General features: G+C 40.9%; 1 long non-coding RNA gene across 1 annotated transcript; it reads left to right on the top strand.

Annotated features, from left to right (window-relative positions):
- Positions 1 to 4,227: 4,227 nt before the first annotated feature.
- Positions 4,228 to 5,404, top strand: LOC142741545 (uncharacterized). Its single transcript, XR_012881183.1, has 3 exons — positions 4,228 to 4,310; positions 4,937 to 5,113; positions 5,341 to 5,404. It is a non-coding gene; the product is annotated as an uncharacterized LOC142741545 (long non-coding RNA).
- Positions 5,405 to 25,919: the final 20,515 nt, after the last annotated feature.

Genomic DNA, 25,919 nt, shown 5'->3' with positions numbered 1-25,919 from the left:
GCTAAAATGAAAATCAGCTGTGTCCTTAAAGGGGTTAAACTGACGCCAAAGAAGGGCTTCACTGTCATGTGCTGTACTTTGTGTATACAAACTTGGAAACATTATGTCACAATTAGGGCCTGTTGACATCACCGTCAGCTTCTGTCTGGGGTTTCCGTCCATCCATTCCATCAGAGGAGCAGATGAACGGAATGCAGAAGGGAAACTATCTCTTTTGTTTGCATTATCATTGATTTCAATAGAAATGCTTCCGTTGCAGATGGTTTCAGTTTGTTTCCATTCCGTAAAGTTTCAGTTTTTTTAACGGAAACATAAGTGTAGTCGACTGCACCTGTACATTTACCCGTACAGTCACCTGAATCTTTATGGCACATTTTCATTTTCTATCATCTCACAGGGAAATGCATATATTTTTAACAAGAAAAAAACATATTTATTAAAACACTTTCTCAAATCATTTAAACATATTCAGCAGAACTGTGAGAAGCTGAAACCCTTTATCTCCAGGGGATTCTTAACATTTCAATATATTATTCCTCTAGATAAAATATTGAGCATTATGTCATACATCCCAGATGCCAATAAAGATGTCCAAAGTAGAATAAATGAAAATGCCGAAGAAATAACGGCCTTCTGCTCAACCACAATGGATCATTATCCTGGGGGCACTTTATTTTTGCATTAACACTAATCTGTTACAGAAAGGCTTTGCTACATTCTTATTGGATTTGAGGTGGTTTATGGGAGATTTGTATTGATTTAAAATAAGTTGACTGACATTGTTGCAATAAATTTTCCTAGTTAGCACTGATGAATTTGGATTTTATAGGGTTTATCTCAGTATAACAGTTATTTTATTATTGTGTATGGGTCAGCTTGTTAGAAAGTCAATAGTTGTTTTGTTTTTGATGTTGTGGGTTATATCAAGCCTGAATATCTAAGGCTATAAAATGCTAAATATGTTCAGACTTTTCAGACTGCATCACTTGCATTTCCTAAAGAATTTTATCTAAATGTTAATATATAAAGTTTTTACTGTTTGCATTTATGATAACTATTTTCTTTTGTTTTACTGATTGATTTCAACACAACATTTTCTAAAAGGCCACAGGGCCAAAATCAATCCTGGCTGTGTAAAATGCAATATAATAGAAAAATAAATCTTATCGTAGCATGGTATATGCTATAATTAGGTGAAGTGATATCCTCAGTGGTACCGCCCTTTACTCTCTATCTCTCTTGTTTTTTCTTATATGATGACAAAGCCTCTTCAAAACATGTGCACAGAGCCTACAATAGGGGCACACAAAGTCCCATGGCTTAGTACTTTATGTATTTCTGTATGATGCCTCTAGGTACAGCACCGAATTACGGTGGCAAACTCCCCTAGAAACAATGCTTCTAGACAGGGGCGTAACTAGGAAAGACTGGGCCCCATAGCAAACTCTTGACTGGGCCCCCCCCCTCTGCTGGGTATCACACAACCCCCCCCCTTGTAGATAGTGCCTCCCTATAGATTCCACCACACAGCGCCCCCTATAGATAGCACCATACAGCCCCCCTGTAGATAACGCCATACAGACCCCCTCTGTAGATAACGCCATACAGCCCCCCTGTAGATAACACCATACAGCCCCCTCTGTAGATAACACCATACAGACCCCCTCTGTAGATAACGCCATATAGCACCCCCCCAAAAAAAAAAAACGGCCTATAGTTTGTCCTACAAAAGACATGCATCCCCTATCCACAGGATAGGGGATACATGTGTGATCGCTGGCAGCGATAAGGAGAACGGGGGACCGAAAGTCCCCCGAAGTTCTCCATGACTAACTTCGGACTTCCGGCGTCTGCGCAGTTCAATAAAAATGAAAGGAGCGCTGGTCACGCATGCGCACAAGCGCGACCGGCGCTCCATTCATTTCTACGGAGCTGCCGACACAGACCCCGGAAGTCCGAGGTTTGTCATGGAGAACTTAGGGGGGACTTTCGGTCCCCCGTTCTCCTCATCGCTGGGGGTCCCAGCGATCCCACATGTATCCCCTATCCTGTGGATAGGGGATGCATGTCTTTTGTAGGAACAACCCCTTCAGTGGCGTCGCGCTGTAGCAGCCATAGCGGCTGCTAGCGGAGCCTGCGGCCATGGGAGGGGGCCGTGCCTGCGGGTGCCACGGGCCCCCTCATGCTGCAGGCCCCATAGAAGTCGCTACGGCTGCTATAGCGGTAGTTACGCCACTGCGTATAGGTTTGTACGGCGTAAAACTACAGCTCCCAGCATGGCCGGAACAATGGTAAGGATATGCTGGGAGATGCGGTTTCACAAAAAAAAATCATACCACCATCATCTCGCTGCAGATCATACAGTGACTACAATACTGATTAGAGGCAGAATAAACATTTACATTAAGTGACTCACTGGTGACGTCTCAGATTCTAGTTCTTTTCGTCTCCCTCCGGTTCAGACATCTATGATGGATTTCTCCCGGCCATGACCCATTTCTGCAGTTTTCCGTTTAGATGTCTTCAGCTTCTCACTTTTAAAACATTTCTGCCCCTATAAACAAAGTTAAAATTCTCAACACATCTAAATATAACTGTCACACACACACACACACACACACACACACACACACACCCACACCGTGCCCCCTGTAGATAGTGACCTACATAGAAGCCCCTGTAGATAGTGCCCACATATGGACTCCAGAGCTGCAAGGCAATAGTGCTAACCACTGAGCCGCCGTGCTGCCCTACATATAGCTTCCCCTATAGTTAGTGCTCCACGTATAGCCCACCTCTGTAGATAGTGTCTCACATATAGCTCCCCCTGTATATAGTGTCCCACATATAGCCCACCCCTGTAGACTGTGCACTACATATAGCCACCCTGTTGCTAGTGCCCCACAGGTAACCCACCCCTGTTTATAGTGTCCCACATATAGCCAACCCCTATAGAAAGTACCCTAAAAAAATAGCTCCCCTATAGATAGTGCTCTACATATAGCCCACCCTTGTATAGTGTCTCACATATACTGCCCCACATACAGACCCCCCTGTAGATAGTGCCCCACATATAGCCCCCCCCCTGTATATAGTGGCCCACATATAGACCCCCCTGTATATAGTGGCCCACATATAGACCCCCCTGTATATAACGACCCACATATAGAGCCCCCTGTATATAATGGCCCACATATAGAGCCCCCTGTATATAGTGGCCCACACCCCCACATATAGACCCCCCTGTATATAATGGCCAACATATAGACCCCCTTGTATATAATGGCCCACATATAGAGCCCCCTGTATATAATGGCCCACATATAGAGCCCCTGTATATAGTGGCCCACACCCCCACATATAGACCCCCCCTGTAGCTACTGCCCCACATATAGACCCCCCTGTAGCTACTGCCCCACATATAGACCCCCTATATATAATAGCCCACATAAAGACGACCCCCCCTGTAGATAGACCCCCCATTATAGATAATGCCATTCACATTTTTATGAGGAAAAATAAAAATAAACTTGACATACTCACATGATCCCGTTCCCACGCTGTTCACTGGCGATGCAGACATGCTCTCTTCTGAGCATGTCTGCAGGAGCTGAATGAGCGTCCTCCAATGACGCTGATTGGCGGGGCAGAATGACTTGCCACGCCAATCAGCACCTTCCAAGCATGGAAGCGGCGCGATGATGTCATCGCGCCGCTAGCCAATCAGTGTCATTGTAAGGCACTGGATGGTCAGGCATGGAACATGCCCAGCCATTCAGTGCTAATACATGTATTTGGCTGCCGCTAGCACTGGGGCCCCCTCCGGTGCTAGCGACACCTACAGGCATGAGAGGGCCTGAGTAAGGCTCGGCGGCGCGGGACCCACAGTAGCGGCGCTACCGCTGTAGCAGCCATAACGGCTGCTAGCGGCGCCACCGGGCATTTGGGTGGGCGTGTCGGCTGGCGGCACGGGCCCCCTCAAGCCCCGGGCCCCGTAGCAGCCGCTACTGCTGCTACCGCGGTAGTTACGCCACTGCTTCTAGATCAAAATACCTCTGTAATACAACATTCAGAGGAGCATGATACAATATGTGGGAATTTTACAGAAATCCAACAGAAAAAAAACTCTGTATGCCTCCAAATAGAATTGTAAGCATACAAGGTTCTAGAACGACCTCATAAACATCTATAGGTGCCCAATTACAGCTTTGTATAGCTCAGGTTGTACAGAGCCATAATACAGCCATGTACTTATAGAAAGCAAATCAACAAACTACTAACACTGGGACTAGTGGTTTTCAGGTTCAAAAGTAGGGTAACACTACTATTGGTTGTGCATCGAACGCAGTGAACTTGAGGTTTAGTGCAAACAATGCATGAACTCAATGTTTTCCTATAGTGGAATAGTCTCACAACCTTTTCTTCTATACAGAGACATAGCTTGAAGCTACTGGGCCCCAATGCAAAATCTGAAATGGAATCCCCTACCTACTATATGCCATTTATTATAGTGGTGGCTTGCTATATGGTAGGGTGGCCTTTGTACCCTTGAGAACTGCGACACCTTCAAAGGTTACCCCCTAGGCTTTCTCATGCTGTAGTTGTTCCTCAATATATGTACACCAGTCGTTCCCACATAATTTAGTCAATCAGATTGCCTGATCATTCTCATCAATAGGAATCACCAATTTGAAATTTAAAGAGAATGGATCACCAAATCTGAAATGTCAGCAAAACAAAATGTTAAAGATCCACTTTCCAGGGCTGGCTCAAAGTTGGGGCAAAAATTTTGGTATGGACTCTCCTCAGCAGTGTAACATAATGGGTGGCTAAATTAAAGGGCTGTTTCAAGGATTTAAAAAATGCGTAATTAGGGCCAAAATTAAAAATCATTTGAATTTACTTACCTAATCGATATCTCTCTGTTCCCCTGCAGGCGGTGTCCTCGATCCCTCACCAACCCTTGTTTACAGTGATAAATGATGACGTCTCATCCTCAGCACCTGATCACAGAAGCCAATAACTCCCCACCACAATTACATCTATGGCAAGAAAAAACAGATTTCTTTTAGTCAGCAGCGTAGGAAGAAAGAGAATGGCGCTCCAACCCTAAGTAATATATATTAATACAGACTGCATAATCACTTTTTCTGACACCTGTTACAACTTTGATATTGTTGGAGGTGTACTTAAAAACTCCCATGTCTTCTTTGGGAAGACTTCAGAGAACTGGGAGGTGGAGGTCTTGGTGCCATTTCCCCTTTCCCCCTGTCTTTATTCTGACAATGAATAAATCTATATTTTAATCTAATCATGGGAACTTATCTTGATCCAATATAGGGATACCATCAAAAATTCTCAAGTGATAAGTGAGCCATGTCTAAATAAATCTCGTCATCCGGTAATAGCGTCTTGAGTCTCTATGCATAACTAAAAATAAAGTGACAGCAGCTCAACATCGAGGACACTCCTGAAGCACAGCTAGGTACATTTATTATAAGAAGAATATCTGCGGAAATAGTTATTATGTAGAAAGTATCATCATTGTCATTATAACGACCACGGTAGGATGGGGAAAAAAGGGAATTTATAGCATTAACCTGTATGGGATAGATACATTAACATTGCAAGCCTTCTGGGTATATAGTATATTGTTTTAAGAAATTTCATCCTGGGTAAATTATATGTTTCAAACATATTTTATTTATTTTATTATTTCAATTGTTACTATTTTAATTATTTATGTAATACGAGCATATCCAACAGGTCTGTATAAAGAATTCATTCACATCAGTGCTTATCCCTAGTGGGGCTCATGCAGGAAACCATAATATATATAACCGAACTTTATGGTTTGGTTTGTTTTTGGATTTTGCAGTGTATGATGGATGATTTTTCTAATCTCTAGCATCCACTCCTGTACATACAGTATACTCACAAACTATGGTCATTATAAAGGTAATCAATGAGCTACTCATGGCCAAGAACAGAGCAGTGGCTGTCAAATCTTACAGACAATGTTACCCAGACAAATGTCCACTAACAGCGGAGAACATATAAATCTCTGATCTCCATTATCTAACACTTTGTACACCGCAATTATCTTTGCATTCACTTTGTGCAGTGATGAAAGCAAAGGAAATGGCAGCTTTGGTTGCATCACAGAAAGCCCAGCTGGGCATTTTATATACAGTATGTGCAGCCAGCAAGGGGTCTATTGAAAGGACTCCAGTGTTTTCTGCCTGGATTGCTTGTTATTGGAGCATACTATATGTACCTTAGTCTTACACAAGCTAATGTACTGACAAATAGTCATATGATATAAAAAAAATTAACAACAAAAAACAGTTAAAAGGTTTAAAAAATGTAATAGAAATACATACAAACTATATATAAAAATAAGTACAGTTCAAAATTTTAAAAATAAAATTAGATTTGTTTTACAATAAAGTATATTAAACAAACAACCAGGGGCGGATTAAGGGTACCGTGAGCACCATGCACTTTTTTTATGTCTGGGCCTCCCCCCCCCCCTCCTCGAACTCTGAAGACAGAACTATGAAGACACTGTACGGTATATATTTGCAGATTTCTGTTTAGGCGTCCACAGATCTGGCACGGTTTTGAATTAGCTGTAAAAGCAGAATGAGCCATACAGAAGAGAGAAAGCAGAATATTTTGAGACACTAAAGTGGTCAGGAGCTTTATAACTTTTTTTTATTTTTGTGCCAATGGAGTGGTGTGTGTAGAATTATTTTTTTGCAGGAGGAGTTGTCATTTTTATTGCCACCATTTAAAGTACCATATAATGGGTGAATTGGAAAAAACTGAGATTGCTCCATTTATTTTTTTTTATTTTTTTTTTACTGTATATATTTACGTTCTCAGACCCAGAACTAAGCTCAGTACATAAATACATCCCCAGAACCAAGCTCAGGACATATATACCACACCAGAACCAAGCTCAGTACATATATACCACACAAGAAACCAGCTCAGTACATATATACAGCCCCAGAACCAAGCTCAGTAGAAATATACAGACCCAGAACCAAGCTCAGTACATACAGTGAAGGAAATAAGTATTTGATCCCTTGCTGATTTTGTAAGTTTGCCCACTGTAAAAGTCATGAACAGTCTAGAATTTTTAGGCTAGGTTAATTTTACCAGTGAGAGATAGATTATATAAAAAAAAAATAAGAATATCACATTGTCAAAATTATATATATTTATTTGCATTGTGCACAGAGAAATAAGTATTTGATCCCCTACCAACCATTAAGAGTTCAGCCTCCTCCAGACCAGTTACACGCTCCAAATCAACTTGGTGCCTGCATTAAAGACAGCTGTCTTAAATGGTCACCTGTATAAAAGACTCCTGTCCACAGACTCAATTAATCAGTCTGACTCTAACCTCTACAACATGGGCAAGACCAAAGAGCTTTCTAAGGATGTCAGGGACAAGATCATAGACCTGCACAAGGCTGGAATGGGCTACAAAACCATAAGTAAGACGCTGGGTGAGAAGGAGACAACTGTTGGTGCAATAGTAAGAAAATGGAAGACATACAAAATGACTGTCAATCAACATCGATCTGGGGTTCCATGCAAAATCTCACCTCGTGGGGTATCCTTGATCCTGAGGAAGGTGAGAGCTCAGCCGAAAACTACACGGGGGGAACTTGTTAATAATCTCAAGGCAGCTGGGACAATAGTCACCAAGAAAACCATTGGTAACACATTACTCCGTAATGGATTAAAATCCTGCAGTGCCCGCAAGGTCCCCTGCTCAAGAAGGCACATGTACAGGCCCGTCTGAAGTTTGCAAATGAACATCTGGATGATTCTGAGTGTGATTGGGAGAAGGTGCTGTGGTCAGATGAGACTAAAATTGAGCTCTTTGGCATTAACTCAACTCGCCGTTTTTGGAGGAAGAGAAATGCTGCCTATGACCCAAAGAACACCGTACCCACTGTCAAGCATGGAGGTGGAAACATTATGTTTTGGGGGTGTTTCTCTGCTAAGGGCACAGGACTACTTCACCGCATCAATGGGAGAATGGATGGAGCCATGTACTGTCAAATCCTGAGTGACAACCTCCTTCCCTCCACCAGGACATTAAAAATGGCTCGTGGCTGGGTCTTCCAGCACGACAATTACCCGAAACATACAGCCAAGGCAACAAAGGAGTGGCTCAAAAAGAAGCACATTAAGGTCATGGAGTGGCCTAGCCAGTCTCCAGACCTTAATCCCATCGAAAACTTATGGAGGGAGCTGAAGATCCGAGTTGCCAAGCGACAGCCTCGAAATCTTAATGATTTACAGATGATCTGCAAAGAGGAGTGGGCCAAAATTCCATCTAACATGTGTGCAAACCTCATCATCAACCACTAAAAATGTCTGACTGCTGTGCGTGCCAACAAGGGTTTTGCCACCAAGTATTAAGTCTTGTTTGCCAAAGGGATCAAATAATTATTTCTCTGTGCACAATGCAAATAAATATATATAATTTTGACAATGTGTTTTTTTTTTATATATAATCTATCTCTCACTGGTAAAATTAACCTAGCCTAAAAATTCTAGACTGTTCATGTCTTTGACAGTGGGCAAACTTACAAAATCAGCAAGGGATCAAATACTTATTTCCTTCACTGTATATGCAGCAACAGAACCGAGCTCAGTACATATATACAGCACCAGAACAAATACAGTTAAGTACCAGAGATCATTTGCAAATTCAGTTTAACCCCTGCTGTATAAACTTGTACGACATAAAACAACATCTCCCAGTATAGGCTGAACAATGGTTAGGTTATGCTGGGAGTTGCTATTTAACAAAAAAGAATGCTACCATCCGTCATCTCGCTGCAGATCATACAGTGACTACAGTACTGATCAGTCACAGGGAGAATAAACATTTACATTGAGTGACTCACAGGTAATGTCTCAGATTCTTTTTTGTTCTTTTTCTCTTTTTTTCTCCATCCGGTCCAGACTTCTTCCGGGCACGGCCCATTTCTGCAGTTTGCAGCTCACATTTCTTCAGCTCCTCACTTTTCCAACATTTCCGCATTTATAAATGAAGATTAAATTTCTCATGATGCCACACTCTATGCTTCTAAATATAATAGTATCATAAACTGTGCCCCTGAATATAATAGTACTATACACTGCACTCCTGAATATAATAGTACTATAAACTGTGCTCCTGAATATAATAGTACTATACACTGTACTCCTGAATATAATATTACTATACACTGTACCCCTGAATATAATAGTATTATACACTGTGCTCCTGAATTAAATTGTGTCAAACACTGTAAAGTAAAACACTACACACACTAACAATGCCCCCTGTAGATAGCGACAGTCACAATGCCCCCTATAGATAGTGCCAGTTACAATGCCCTATTTAGATAACGTCCCCTGTAGATTGTGCCAGTTACAATGCCCTAAGTAGATAATGACCCCTGTAGATAGCGCCACTTAAAATGTCCTCTGTAGATAATGCCCCCTGCATCTTTTACCCTCAAAGCTGCCCAGAAAAAAACAACATTCTCACCTGTCCCAGTTCCCGCTTCTTGCTCCAGCGACGCAGGACTGGTCAGAGACCAGACGCCGTTATCCAGCGTAATGGCACAGTCGGTGTGATGACATAATCGTGCTGACTATGTCATTAGTAAAGCGCCGAATGGGAGGAAGGGAACGGATAGTTCCCTGTCTCGCCAGCACTACAGTAAGCAATTGTATCCGCATCCTAAGGATGCGGATATAATTGGGTGAGAGGGCCCGCTTCACTCCGGTTCTCTGAACCGGCTGTAAATGTAACAGCCGTTACGGGAGAACTGGGGCAAACTGGGCTCCCTTCCAGCCTTGGGCCCCGGGCACTTGCCCAAATTGCCTTCATTATAATCCGCCCCTGCACACAACCATAAAAACAAGTACAACAAATGTAGTAAATTATTTATATAGTCACTAGTAAAAATTGTAAAAAAAAAAAAGAAGAAAAAATAGTTTTTTTCTGCATTTCAACAATTATAATAAAGCACTAATTTATATGTACCCTAGAATAATTCTTAAAACTCATCATACAAAATATAAATCCTCATAAAGCGTACAAATTAAAAAATGTTTACCCTTGGATTGCAGAGAGACAAAAATAGGGACTATAAAGAGGGCTCTGCCCTCTTGATTATTGCCTGAGTGTTGTTGTATACCTAAAGTTTGTCTTGCAAATGGTCTCCCAGTGTTTTCCAGTTCCCAGTGTTACCCGTTCCTGCTTCATGTACCCTGTATCCCGTGCTACCGTGCCTCTGTGCCGTCTAGAGTTGAAGTCGAGTTGTGTCTTCCGCTGTATCTACTGTGTCACACCCCGCCGGGTGTTCGTCTACTGCCAGAGCCTTATCTTCAGCCTGAATCACCGCTACAGTCTATAGTCCAGAAAGGGTACCTGAGGCAATGTAGACTTTTGTACTGAACCTGTTTGGCCAGCTGCTATCCCGCTACGCGGTACGGCCCAGTGGGTCCACACCCCGCGCCGTGACAATAAATATATTTTAATATGCCAAAATCTGTCAAATAAAACAAATTGCAATACATTTATTCTGTGTCATTGCCTGGACGACAATCCCTGATGGTCGAGGTTAATTCTTGTTTATCAGTATGATATCACTTTAAGTGATAGTGGCAGACAATGGGTGCACCGGCTGATATGATGTCCATTCTGATTTGCCATCATGTGGTGGTGATTGGCAAATTTGGCGATTTGTGTTCATGTGACGATACATAGCTATAGCAGTGTCGCACGCAGAGGGGTTTCCAGTTGCCCATAAAACCTCTTTGTTACCAGGTCCAAAACAATATGATTGGAGCTCTGGGAGCTCCAGCTCCGGGCTCCGCTGTCCCCCAGTCTCAGGGGGGGGCACAGGCGATCCTCGCTGGATCAGGATGCTGTCACATACAATTGACAGAGCTAGCGAGGCAAGGGAATCCTCAGTTCCCTTGCCTACCATTTGGCGCTGTTCTTGTGATTCAGGTGGTGTGATTACGTCATCGTGTCACCTACTTTGTTCCGCTAGAGCAGGCTAGTCAGAAGAGGACAGCGAGGGAACTGAGACAGGTGAAGGTGCTTGTTGTAGCAGGTGGCACTGTGGCACTATCCACAGGGGCCAGTAAGTGATAATATATACAGGGGGCAGTGTGTGGCAATATCTACAGGGGGCGGTATGTGGCACTATCTACATGGGCACTGAGGCACTATCTACAGGGGCACTGTTGCACTATCTACAACTGTGGCATTATCTACAGGGGGCACTGTGGTGCTATCTACAGTGGGCAGTGTATGGCACTGTCTACATGGGCACTGTGGCACTATTTACAGGGGCACTGTTGCACTTTCTACAAGGGGATACTGTGGCACTATCTAAATCTGTGGTATTAACTACAGAAGGCAGTGTGTGGCACTATCTAAATGAGTTAGTGTTACGTCCATGGCCGGGGATCACCGTTCTAACTCACCCCCTGACGATCCCGGCCATGGACACCTCTCTACTCGGCGTCCTCCTCCCTCTGGCAGTCGCCGGCACTGTCTTCCGGGTCCTCGCGCCGTTCCCCGCAGGGCGCGCGCGCCCGCGCGTGCACGGCCTTAAAGGGCCAGTACGCGTCCAGCTGCCAGTAATCAGTTATTAGCCCACTGGTTCCTTGCCTGAGCGTTGTTGTATACCCTAGTCTGTCTTTCTAAAGGTCTCCCAGTGTTTTCCAGTTCCCAGTGTTGCCCGTTCCTGCTGCCTGTACCCTGTATCCCGTACTATCGTTACCTGCTGTAAAAGCCAAGTCGTGTCTTCCGCCGCATCCGCGGCGTCACCTGCTGTGAAAGCCAAGTCGTGTCTTCCGCCGCGTCCGCGGCGTCACCTGCTGTGAAGGCCAAGTCGTGCCTTCCCGCTGAATTCGCGGCGTCACCTGCTGTGAAAGCCAAGTCGTGATCCTGCCACTGTCTACTATTGCGTCAGGTACCCGTTTTGAACTATAGACAATGTTTTGTACCTAGTTGGCCAGCTGCTACCCTGCTACGCGGTACGGCCCAGTGGGTCCACACCCCGCGCCGTGACAGTTAGTATGTTGCACTTGCTACAGGGGCAGTGTGTGGCACTAAATACAGGGGGCATTGTGACACTATCTACAAGCGCACTGTCAAAATATCATTAGGAAGCACTGTGGCATTATCTACATGGACACTGTGGTATTATCTGTAGGGGGCATTGTGGCACTATCTACAGGGGGCACTCTAGCACTATCTACAGCGGGCACTGTGGCAGTATCTACAGGGGGCACTATCTACAGGGGACACAAAGTGTAGCACTATCCACACTGGTTTTTATGCTACAAGCAGAGGTCGACACATGTCTACTAGCCTTGCTCTTTATATTAGAGCTTGTAACATATAGAACTGGGCTGTGTATACATGCAGACCAATACTCATAGTGTAAAAACCAAAGGGAAGCAGGAGAATGGTGAAAATAACTTGTTTGAAAAAGTATATATTTTGAAACCCCCTTTATAAATCCTATGTTTACCCCTGACTATAGGGAGTGCAGAGGTGCTTAGTCACTCCTTTAGTTCATAATAGAGCGATGACTAGTATGGTGGATCTGTTTTCAAATTAATCCCAACAAATTCTGCTGGATTCCATAGACTTCAAATAGGGTCTGTTCTGGGTTAGCACTGCAGTCTACGTTATTCTTGCCATCAAAAAGAAACAGAAACCTGTCCACAGGTTTTGTGTGATATTGCAGCTCAGCCCCTTTCACTTCAATGGAACTGAGCTGCAATACCAGACACAACCCATAGACAGGTATGGCACTGTTTCTGAAAGAAAGCAGTCAAGTTTTTCTAATCCTGGACATGTGAATGGATAACAAAAGAATATTGGAAATGAAGCTAGGAAGCCTTAATATGGTGTTTTTATCATAACATTTTTGTGAAATGCAATCTACACTCTTCTCTCATAGTACTATGTATCTGCATATTACAGATTGCTTGTGACAAATTATTCATAGTATAACCCTCTCCTGGTTGCCTTGTTATCTTTTCAATTTTTCCTCCAGGGCATGTTTTTGTTAAATCCTCCTCATCTGTCAGTTTGTTTATGTACTGTATGTACTTTTACTGTGAATTTGAGTTTTACCGCAAGGCATACAGTAGGAGCTACTGCAATCTATATTTTTATCTTAATGCTTGCTTACAATCCCGTAGTTTCTGAGTCTCTAACATGCTTGAGAAAGGTCCTATTGGTTTGCAACATTGCATATTTGGGTGAATAAATTCCTCCCTTTTTTGGATGTGCTCTCTCGTCTTTCTATTTGGATTACATCAAAGGTCTTTGGATCAGGTTTTGATGAGGCTTGCACCCATATAATCATATATCTGGTGCTGTGATATTCCATTGTTTGACATTGAGTGAACCTAAAGATCTTCAACTGTCATGATAGCCTTTGTTTTCAGGAATGTTTACTAAGAAAGGTGCTCATTTTACCATACAAGATTACTTCAAGTGAATATCTGCCTTTTAACACAATGTCGTTTTTTAGATCCAAAATTCTGTGCTGATTAATTTCTTAATATATCTTTATAGTGGTCGTCATTTTTCTTATACAGAGATCCTGTAACTGTGTTTTGCCACTTCACAGCATCTGAAATGGTCGTATGGTGTCAGCAAACCAGCTTTGGAAAATTGCCATCCAAAAGCTAGTTTGCGCTCCATTCATTGTAATCTCCATATTGCGCCCAGCGTGTAAGAAATGCGCACACATTTTGTATTGCTGAAGTCTGCAAAAATTGCCAAATATGTTTTCAGGTGTGTTATCCCAGTGGCATTCATCTGTTTTAAAAAAACATCACCTAAAATCTCATATTCACATTTTTTTTCTCGATTTTTCCTTCCATATTTTAAAAAAAGTTAAATATATACATTTTATTTTTACACAATATGGAAGCCCAATATGTTCTGATAAAAACAAGACCAAATACTTGTAGGTTGGAAGAGTAATAGAAGAACAGTTTGCTTTTAAATTCTCACATGGTTAAAACTTGAAAATGGGCCTGGTCAGGAAATGGTTAAAGGATCTGCTGGTAAATCTTGGTGCCAGATACCACAGGACACCTTTAAAAGTCTTATGGAGTCAATGTCTCATGCTGATCTGTGTACAGATATAGTGGATATAAAAAGTCTACTCACCCCTGTTAAAATGCCCGTTTTTTGTCATGTTACAAAATCAGTCCAAGATTAATCATTTAAGAACTGTTTCCACCTTTAACGTCACCTATAATCTGTACAATTGTATTAAAAAACAAACTGAAATATTTTATGGTGGAACAATAAAAATAAAGAACAAAAATAATGTGGTTGCATAAATATGCACACCCTTAGATGAATACTTTGTTGAATTACCCTTTGACTTTATGACAGCATTCAGTCTTTTTGGGTAGAAGTCCATCAGCATGGCACATCTTGACTTGGCAATTGTTGCCCACTCTTCTCTGCAAAAGCGCTCCAAATCTGTCAGATTGTGAGGGCATCTCCTGTGTACAGCCCTATTCAGGTCACCCCACAGATTTTCAATGGGATTCAGGTCTGGGCTCTGGCTGGGCCATTCCAAAACTTTGATGATCTTTCTGGTGAACCCATTCTTTTGTTGATTTGGGGGTATGATTTTGGTCATTGTCGTGCTGAAAGGTGAAATTCCTCTTTATCTTCAGCTTTTTAGAAGAGCCCAGCAGGTTTTGTACCAATATTGCCTGATATTTGGAACTGTTCATAATTTCCTCCACCTTGACTAAAGCCCCAGTTCCAGCTGCAGAAAAACAGCCCCAAAGCATAATGCTGATTCCACCATGCTTCACTGTGGGGATGGTGTTATTTTGGTGATATGCAGTGTTGGCTTCGCACCAAACATACTTTTTGGAATTTCGGCCAAAAAGTTCAACCTTGGTCTCATCAGACCATAACATGTTTTCCCACACACTTTTTGCAGACTTGAGGTAGGCCTTTGCAAAACATTGCCGGGCTTGGATGTTTTTCTTTGTTAGAAAAGCCTTCCGTCTTGCCACCCTACCCCACAGCCCATGCATATGAAGAATACAGGAGATTGTTGTCACATGCACTACACAACCAGTACCTGCCAGAAAGTCCTGCAGCTCCTTTAATTTTGCTGTAGGCCTCTTGGTAGCCTCCCGTACCAATTTTTGTCTTGTCTTTTCATCAAGTTTTGAGGGACCTCCTGTTCTTGGGAATGTCACTGTTGTGCCAAATGTAATCCACTTCTTGATGACCGTCTTCACTGTTATCAATGGTATATCAAATGCCTTGGAAATTCTTTGGTACTCTTCTCCTGACTGATGCCCTCCAACAATCAGATCCATTTGATGTGTTGTAAGCTCTTTACGGACCATGGCTTTTGCTGTCACATGCAACAACAAAAAATGTCAGGAAAATCCTAATAGAACAGTTTAACTTTATATGGGGTTACTCAGAATTACTTTAAATAATGGCAGCTGTGTACTGACTACTATTTAACATGAGTTTAAATGTGATTGGCTAATTCTGAACACAACCACATCCCCAATTATAAGAAGGTGTTCACACTTATGCAATCACATTATTGTCGTTTTTGTTAGTTTTATTTATCCCCTCTAAAAGATTTCAGTTTGTTTTTCAATATAATTTTACAGATTATGGGTCACATTGAAGGTGGAAAATGTTCTGAAATGATTCATCTTGTATTGATTTTTTGACATGACAAAAACCTGACATTTTAACAGGGGTGTGTAGACTTTTTATATCCACTGTGTATATATATATTGTGTGTGTGTGTGTGTGTGTGTGTGTGTGTGTGTGTGTGTGTGTGTGTGTGTATGTGCATATATATATATATATATATATATATATATATGTAAATGAGCCAATGAATTGTGAGACCCACTCACCCACCTCTTTCACTTTGCATTGGCAGATTTAAAATTTTTTTAATGTATGTTATTCTTTTTCTTTTTTAACTATATATAAAAAAAACTTTTGTTATATTTACATTTTGTATGTCTTGCCCTACTTTTTCTGATTTTATGAGTGTTGATTTTGGTGCATTGAGAACTTCACTATAATCAGGAAATATATATTTGGTGTTGGTTGTCATTGGAAACAGACAGCACGATTGTTATCAGACACACCCCCTAGCAGTTTAGCTGAGCTGCTATAATGCAGGTGCAGGTAATTTTTGATATGTCAGATTACCGTAGGGCACTTGGTGTAAAGATAAAACTTTGCAGAATCCAAATCATCAAAGCAAGTTTTGTGAAGATGTTGAGCCAGCAACAAATGCAAAAAGATTTCATTCCTGAAGCCTTAGAACTGTAACTGTAGCTCTGGACTATAATGCATGCTGTTACTCAGGATGAGTACAAGGTAAGGAATTTAATGTATTTAGCACGTTTTAATAGTGTCCAAGGGTGAACATACCCTTTAACATAATTAGTCAGTAAATACTTTGTATTCTTCCCATGGATAATTTCTCGTGCCTTGCTGTTGTTTGCTTCCAACAGGTACAAAACATCCAGAAATGTACTGTATTATCAAATCAATCATTTTTTGGTACACATTCAAAAAAAATGTTTTTATCTATATTTTTTTATTTATTATCTAAAATAAAAAAACGGCATAATTAACTATAATATAAATAATTGTTATTGGCCTGTAGAAATTAATTAGGAGAACTTCATGTAGAATTGTTGAAATTCTTCCAAAATCTACGGTAACGTTGATGCCAATTCTTTGCACATGGGACATTTGAATGACAGGCTTTGATAAAGGAGATGATGTGAAAACAGGTGGTCTGGGATGTCGGTAACAACAGAACATCTGGTCTTTAAAGTTTGACATTGTTAGATTTCATTGTGTTTCTCCATCTAAGCCGTGTTGGTGCTAAAGTTGAGTATCTAGGTTGGAACAATGTAAAAGTGTGTCCCCTTGGAATCTACAGTGATATAAATAAAAGTGGAAAATGTTTAACAGATGATGAAGTATTCATTGTGATCAATGAGCATCACTTATGATAATCTGTGATCATTGCTGCATAAAGGAAATAATATTTCAAACAATTACCCATAAAGGGATCTTAATTATTTTGATACTTAAAGAGGCTCTGTCACCAGATTTTGCAACCCCTATCTGCTATTGCAGCAGATAGGCGCTGCAATGTAGATTACAGTAACGTTTTTATTTTAAAAAAACGAGCATTTTTGGCCAAGTTATGACCATTTTTGTAGTTATGCAAATGAGGCTTGCAAAAGTCCAAGTGGGTGTGTTTAAAAGTAAAAGTCCAAGTGGGTGTGTATTATGTGCGTACATCGGGGCGTTTTTAATACTTTCACTAGCTGGGCGCTCTGATGAGAAGTAACATCCTCTTCTCTTCAGAACGCCCAGCTTGTGACAGTGCAGATCTGTGACGTCACTCACAGGTCCTGCATCGTGACGGCCACATCGGCACCAGAGGCTACAGTTGATTCTGCAGCAGCATCAGCGTTTGCAGGTAAGTCGATCTTACCTGCAAACGCTGATGCTGCTGCAGAATCAACTGTAGCCTCTGCTGCCGATGTGGCCGTCACGATGCAGGACCTGTGAGTGACGTCACAGATCTGCACTGTCACAAGCTGGGCGTTCTGAAGAGAAGAGGATGTTACTTCTCTTCACAGCGCCCAGCTAGTAAAAGTATTAAAAACGCCCCGATGTACGCACCTAATACACGCCCACTTGGACTTTTACTTTTAAACACACCCACTTGGACTTTTGCAAGCCTCATTTGCATAATTACAAAAATGGTCATAACTTGGCCAAAAATGCTCGTTTTTAAAAAATAAAAACGTTACTGTAATCTACATTGCAGCGCCTATCTGCTGCAATAGCAGATAGGGGTTGCAAAATCTGGTGACAGAGCCTCTTTAATAAACAGATGTCATTAAAGAGAGGTACAATGGAAAATAATAATTCCTAATATCCTCCCACTATCAGAACTGTTCTCTTTATGAGCAGGAATAATTGAGTGATCCAATATTAGAATATGGAAAAGATTTAAGAAATATAAAAATGTCGCTCCCCTAAAGTATTAGGCTTCCGGTCCAGTATTTGCAAATATATGGGAGTGCTTGTTATGCCCACCTTGTGATAGTGAAGTGAATAAAGTTGTCACAGGGTTCACCGGGCTAAAAACCAAGGAGATTGTTCTTGTTGTTTCTAAAGGCTTTATTGACTACACGTTTCAGGACCCTTCATCAAGACTAAAAGATAAATACAAAAATATTGGTTTAAATACCTCCAAAAAAAGAACAGCTCCTGGGGCAATGAAGCCACTTTTTGTGATTGGTTCACCATGCTATAACATTGTGGATAAATACAGTATATAGTAAAAAAAAAAACAAAAAAAAACATTTCATATCATCATGGTTACGTGGGCCCTTTGGTGTTTAAGACACATTGGGCCCAATAATGCCAAAACTTCTTTTGCACCATACCACAATAAAGCTGCCAGTGGCATTTTTTGAGATTTTTCTTTGCATGTTTTGACATGAATATATAATTTTTACCAACAAACGCAACAAAAATGCAGAAAAAATATCTGAAGAGGGGAGAAAGGAAGCAGCATGTCACAGAATTTGTAATTGAACGCTTTCACAGTCCAAAATGTGGATGCTGTATTTGTTCAGGTTACTGGGAAAATATTTTTGCTTTTGTTTACCCACATTCCAACAGTTTTTATTTTAATTTTTTTTATTTTTATGTTGATGTAGCAGTATAAGGTACGACGTTTTTTAGCCAACATTTTGTGATACACATAAGTAATAAGTAGGAATTTAGTTTGTATGAATTTTTATTATTGGGAAAATAATAGCAATTTCGCCATTTCTTTGGCCTTTTTTTACACCATTCACGGGTAACCACAAATAATTTGTTCATTGTCTTGTACGAGTTGTTACGGTTACAGCGATTCCAAATTTGTCTATGTTTTTTACTGTTTTGTGATGTTTACCTAATAAAGTATATTGTAAAAAAAATTGATTTATTGTGATATTTTGCACTTTTATTTTTTAGAAACGTAAACTTTACCAGGAAAATACTTAGTTTTTATTTTTTTTTTCATTTTTTATTTACCTATAATAGCCTGACAGATGTCTATATATCTGTATATGCCAGTACATTATGCCTGTGAATAATAATACTATTGAGGCATTTAGGCAGAGAAAATCCTCTCATAGACAGCAGTGCAGAGTGTGGCCACTGTAAGGCTGGGTTCACACGTGGCGGAATTTCACTTGAATTCCGCTGCAGACACTCCGCAGCGTTAATCCGCAGCGGAGCCGTTTCTCCATTGACTTCCACTTCTATTTAGAAGTGTTCGTTTAGACGATGCGTAAAATTCCGCTGCGGAGCATAGGCTGCGGAGCGGAATTTGGTGTCCGCAGCATGCTCTGTCTGTTGCGGACCAGTGGCGGACTGGTTGCGGACTCATGGCGGAATTTCTCCATTGACTTCAATGGAGATTCTAAGTTCCGCAATGAAGTCCGCAGCTGTCATGCACATGTTATGTGTGCTGCGGATGCGTCTTGCTTTTTTGACATGACATTTCTTCATTCTGGCTGGACCTATGTATTTCTAGGTCTACAGCCAGACTGAGGAAGTCAATGGGGCTCCCGTAATTACGGGAGCGTTGCTAGGCGACGTCAGTAAATAGTCACTGTCCAGGGTGCTGAAAGAGTTAAGCGATCGGCAATAACTGTTTCTGCACCCTGGACAGTGACTACCAATCCCAATATACAGCAACCTGTCAAAAAAATAGAAGTTCATACTTACCGAGAACTCCCTGCTTCTGTCTCCAGTCCGGCTTCCCAGGATGACGTTTCAGTCTAAGTGACGGCTGCAGCCAATCACAGGCTGCAGCGGTCACATGGACTGCCGCGTCATCCAGGGAGGTCGGGCTGGATGCCGAAAGAGGGACGCGTCACCAAGACAACGGCCGGTAAGTATGAAATTCGTTTACTTTGACTAGGGAAAGTGCTGTCCCTTCTCTCTATCCTGCACTGATAGAGAGAAGGGAAGCAGTTTTCCCGCAGTCCGCAGCAGCTAGTCCGCATCAATTTACTGCACATTTTTGGCAGATCCGCCGCAGAATCTGCAACGCAGATTCTGTGCGGCATTGATGCAGACAGTTGCGGAGGAAATCCGCCACGTCTGGCCGTGCCCTAAGTGTATCTGCCTCCTGTACACAAGGTGCAAGTTTGAGACCCAGTAGAGACACCTTAGAAGAAATGGCTAAATAATAATTAAATATAAAGATGCTTTTCCCCAGCATGTGTAAGGTCAGAAGTAAGAACACAGCAGTGTCATGTCTAGTGTCTCCTGAGTGGAAATAAAAATGCAGCGGGCCCTCCCTCCTTCAGTTGGCCCGGGAATTTGCCCGACTTTGTTGGGTGTTGATGCTGGCCCTGTATATATAGTGCACCCTTATTTTACTATAGGTTAGGCCTCATGCACACAAACATATTTTTTTTCCTCCTGTAAATACTGGCGTAAATACGGGTCCTTGGTCACACGTATTCGACCCGTATTGCACCAGTATTTACGGACCCGTGCCCATAAATACAGGTCCGGTGTCACCAGCATTCCACCCGTATTTACGGGCACGTTTTCGATGCAAAATTGCAATGCACTAATCGGCAGCCCTTCTCTCTATCAGTGCAGGATAAAGAGAAGGGGCAGCCCTTTCCGTAGTAAAATTAACAGAAATTCATACTTACCCGGCCATTGTCTTGGTGACGCGTCCCTCTTTCAACATCCAGCCCGACCTCCCTGGATGATGCGGCAGTCCATGAGACCGCTGCAGCCTATGATTGGCTGCAGCAGTCACATGGGCTGAAACGTCATCCCAGGAGGCCGGACTGGCGGAAGAAGCAGGGAGTTCTGGGTAAGTATGAAAGTCTTTTTTTTTTTTACAGGTTGATCTATATTGTGATTGGTAGTCACTGTCCAGGGTGCTGAAAGAGTTACTTCCGATCGTTTAACTCTTTCAGCACCCTGGACAGTGACTATCCCCTGACGTCGCCTAGCAACGCTCCCGTAATTACGGGTGCACACACCTAGTCACCCGTGATTACAGGAGCCCCATAGACTTTTATGGGCCTGCCCGTGCAGTAATTACGGCCTGAAATAGGACATGTTCTATATTTTTCAACGGCACGGGCACCTTCCCTTAAGCATATGGGGAGGTACCCGTGGCAAATAGAAGTCCATGGGCCCGTAAAAACGTGCCGTAATTACGGGCGTTTTTACATTCATGTGCATGGGGCCTAAGTGTTGCAGTAGGACAAATATTTTATGCTATGTAAATCGCCCCCAAAAAAATAAAAAACATATTTTGTATGTAAGTGCAAAGATTGGTGGGAAAGAAAAAAAAAGGCAATGTCTAGATATTAAAACTCAGGCGGCAACCAAGCTCATTGGATAAGCAGTTAATATAACACATCATGAGGAATTCCACAATATATAAAAGAATAACTCAGGTTAAGAATCCTCGTTCAGGGTAGGTATACAGACGAATTATACTACAGAAGTGGAGTTGGATCCATTCAAAGAACTTGCAAAAGATTGGCAAATAGCCTATTGCAGGTTATTCATGCTATGGAATTCTAGGTCTAGTTGGATCAATTCAGGACCATTTTATATATATAATGGTCCTGAATTGAATGAGCTTATAAATGCTGATGCAAAATGCTGCCATGTGAAAGTAGACTTAGAATGTGACCTGTGAGATTAACCTTACTCACAACAGATACAGGCTAAGATAAAACAGCCTATGGATGAGTTCACACGACCGCATTTTATGGTCTGTATACCGTCCCCCACACCCGACACCTGCAGTTTCGATGAATCTAATTTTGAACCCCATATGATACCAGTTCAGTTTAGTAGAACTGTGGCGGTCTGGTTGTTGCAGCTGTAATACAAACACTTATTATGGCCGTGTGAAAATGCTCTATGTCTGTCAATTGTATTTTGTTGATGTCCAAGACAAAACGATCAGCCTTCTGATTATAGAAGAATTTTAAAAAATTGCTGTCTCTATAGTTTGCTAATAAACAAATGGTCTCTCTTTGACTGCAGCGCTGACGTCAGCAGGAGGTAAACACGCACAGATGCATGGGTCCACTGGACTTGAGGGGTCATCTTTATTTTAGTAAACATGCTGTATACTTGTCAAGTCAAATCAAGGGTAAGGTAGATAGGGGGCTCACTGTGGTGCATCCAAGGTCCCTCAGACACCTGGAAGCAGCTCTGTTTGGCTGTTTATAAGTGACAGTGCAACTTGTAACACTATTTAACTAATTAATGTTCTATAAGTAGTCGATCATTTTCTTATAGTTCTTACTATCCTCCATGAAATTCTAATTCCTTACTAAGAGACCCTGGTACCGAATATTGGTTGTCCTTCTTGGACAACTTATTCATATTAGGGGATCCCGATGATAAGCTGATCACAGTGTCCTGCTGCTCGATATTTCAGTGATCAGCTGTAATCTGTGAGGGACCTGACAGTGTTCCGTTCCCCTGTAGTGCCCCCACAGGAAAAATTAAGCATTACTAGGTTTTTATTAAAATCGATGCGATGTTCATGTAATGAATTTGATGCAACGGTTTCTTTCCGAGCAAAAGAAACTCTTTAAAGATTTCCTCCATTTGGCAAATAGATGGGGGTCCTGAATAGAGGACCTCCCTTTATCAACTCAAAATTATCTGTTGGAGTATTTTAATAGGTTTTAAAAACCAGACAATTTTGAATTTAAAAAATGTCCATCTTATCATAGGTACAGCTGGTACCTCTTCTTTCAAACACAGCATTTGGTTTGCCTCATGACATGAATTAATCTCCACATGCTTTACCAAGTGCAAGGACTAAATGGAAATGGAATCTGTTTTCTAAAACTACTTTCTTACTCTGTGATTCTTATAATATCTGAAGAATAGTGGTCACCTATACATTAACAAATATATATTTGAATACAAATTTTGAGTTGTCCTCTTCTGTCAAATTAATTAAAATTCTCTGTTTCTTGGTCGGTTTTCAGACAGGTAACTTACTACTTTAAACATTCGCTTTGTAAGTGGGCAAATTTGTTAGTATACTAGTATAACCATATTTGATTCACACTACAAATTCATATTTCAGTAGTTTATCCTTAATTGACTTATAATGGACTACAAATACAGCGCCATTAAAGCTTTTACAGCTTATTCCATAGGGAAATAATGAGGTTGCAGTGGAGTCCTAGCCTAAATGCTCTTTAATCCTTGTAGTTGCTTAAATTATAGGCCTTTACAGAATACCGATTTTTATTCAGATCTTCATCAATCCAGATTATTTTAATGTCATTCTCATTATTTATCAATTACTTTGTTTTTACTCTCAAAGAAGAAGAGGATAAAGTAAAATATATTTTATTTGAAGCTTTGCTTTTCATTACTGTGACATTTGAGATAATGACTTGCCACATGCAATACATTACGTAAGATTATAACACTTTAGTAAAAGGACACCTGAGAACACATTAACCTGAAACCTCAGTACTAATTGCACTGATACACAAGAGTTCTGCACTGGAACATGACAAAATAAGATTATATACCCAAGAAGAGTAAAAGGCTAACTCTTCTTTTGTGATTATATGATCTGGTAAGATATTTAGTTATATCACCTACATTTTTTGTATATACTTATTATAAAAACATATTGAAATATACTTTTTTTTTTTTTATCTTTTTTTATTTTGGCATATCTTATATATTTTTTTTCATTTTCTATATATGATTAAGAGGACAGTCATCTTGCCTAAGCAATGAATAGCAGATCCAGTGATTTTACAGTAGGCGCCTGGACAAAGGGAAAACTGAGGAAAGCGCCACTTAATATATTTTGACATCTTGGGTTGCCAGTTCACCACAAAGTGAATTACTGGCGTGAATTCCTGTGAATTTCTTAGGCTGTAGGAGCAAAACCAGCAACTTTTTGTGCAAAAAAAACTTGCACTAAAATTTGCTACTTTTATTTCACCACCGAAGTGGCGTAAACCGCTTTTTTTTTATAGTATAATTTTTTATTGTTGTTGATTTAAATAACAAAATATTCCATACTACATAACAAAAAAAAAACTAAGAAAATGTTTTGAGTTAACATTATATTAAACAAAATATTATGTTGTACAGACACTAACTTAAAAGTCAATGCTGGAAAATCAACAGTCATCCCCTAAAACCCTGGATATTAACTCGTCGGGTGAGGGGAGAGAGAGAGAGAGAGAGAGAGAGAGAAAGAAAGAAAGAAGAAATAATAAAAAAATTATATAAAAAAAATAATAAACCTCTGTGTAAACCTCTTTATAAATTCCCCCATAGACGTCTTTGAGAGAGTGTTATGTGTGCATGCTCTGTAAGACTCTGTTTACATCTGACTCCATCACAGAATCCATCATATTTGATAGGAAGAATAGTACAGCATGCAGTATTATTCTTCCGATCAATACGACGTACATCCCAACAGAACCTGACGGGTCCCAATATGTCAGTAGGGTCTATTGGGCGTCGTTAATGTCCATCGTGTGACGCTTCTAGCACTTTAAATTCTGTTCCAGTGACGAGCAATGATGAGCAGAGCAACGTAATTGACAACGAATTTGTGGACTCAGCTTAATGTGTGCAGAGGTCAATGCGCAGGAAGGGGAAGGAGGGAGGAGGACCTGTCCCCATAATTTAGTATCCGATAATGGTTACCGTCTACAATATCCGTCTTCAGGAATCAGAAAAGCAGTCCTAGGTTGTAGACACTGTCTCCCATCATGATTCACCAAGGACAAAAGGTGAAACGGTGCAGGAAAAGCGGAGACATAACAGATGAAATCAATTGTTGGTGAGGTAATACATATTGTTGACTGTTCTTTAGTATGCACAATATATAGAGTTCTTAACCCCTTAAGGACGGAGCCTTGTTTTGGCCTTAAGGCTCAGAGCCCATTTTTAAAATCTGACATATTTCACTTTATGTGGTAATAATGTCGGAATGCTTAAACCTATCCAAGCGATTCTGAGATTGTTTTCTCGTGACACATTGGGCTTTATGATAGTGGTAAAATTTGGACGATATATTCAGTGTTTATTGATGAAAAATTGCAAAATTTAGATAAAATGTATAAAAAATATCATTTTTCAGAATTTAAATGCATCTGCTTGTAAAACAGACAGTTATACCACCCAAAATAGTTACTAGTTCACATTTCCCATATGTCTACTTTAGATTGGCATCGTTTTTTGAACATTCTTTTATTTTTCTTGGACGTTACAAGGCTTAGAACATAAACAGCAATTTCTCATATTTTTAAGAAAATTTCAAAAGCCTTTTTTTTTATGTACCTGTTCAGCTCCGAAGTGGCTTTGAGTGGCCTATTTATTAGAAACCCCCATAAAACACCCCATTTTGAAAACTAGACCCCTCAAAGTATTCAAAACAGCATTTAGAAAGTTTATTTAACCCTTCAGGCATTTCACAGAAATTAAAGCAAAGTAGGGGTGAAATTTATAAATTTAATTTTTCTTGCTGAATTTCAATTGTTTTAAAAAAAAATCTGTAACACAGAAGGTTTTACCAGAGAAACACTACTAAATATGTATTGTCCAGATTCTGCAGTTTTTAGAAATGTCCCACATGTGTCTCTAGTGCGCTCGTGGACTAAAACACAAGCCCCAGAAACAAAGAAGCACCTAGTACATTTTGAGGCCTCTTTTTTTATTAGAATATATTTTAGGCAGCATGCCAGGTTTGAAGAGGTGT

Source organism: Rhinoderma darwinii, chromosome 2, assembly GCF_050947455.1.
Source record: "Rhinoderma darwinii isolate aRhiDar2 chromosome 2, aRhiDar2.hap1, whole genome shotgun sequence".
NCBI classification, from domain to species: Eukaryota; Metazoa; Chordata; class Amphibia; order Anura; family Rhinodermatidae; genus Rhinoderma; species Rhinoderma darwinii.
Note: the sequence above shows the minus strand (reverse complement) of the source record. Positions and strands in the feature narration are given on the sequence as shown.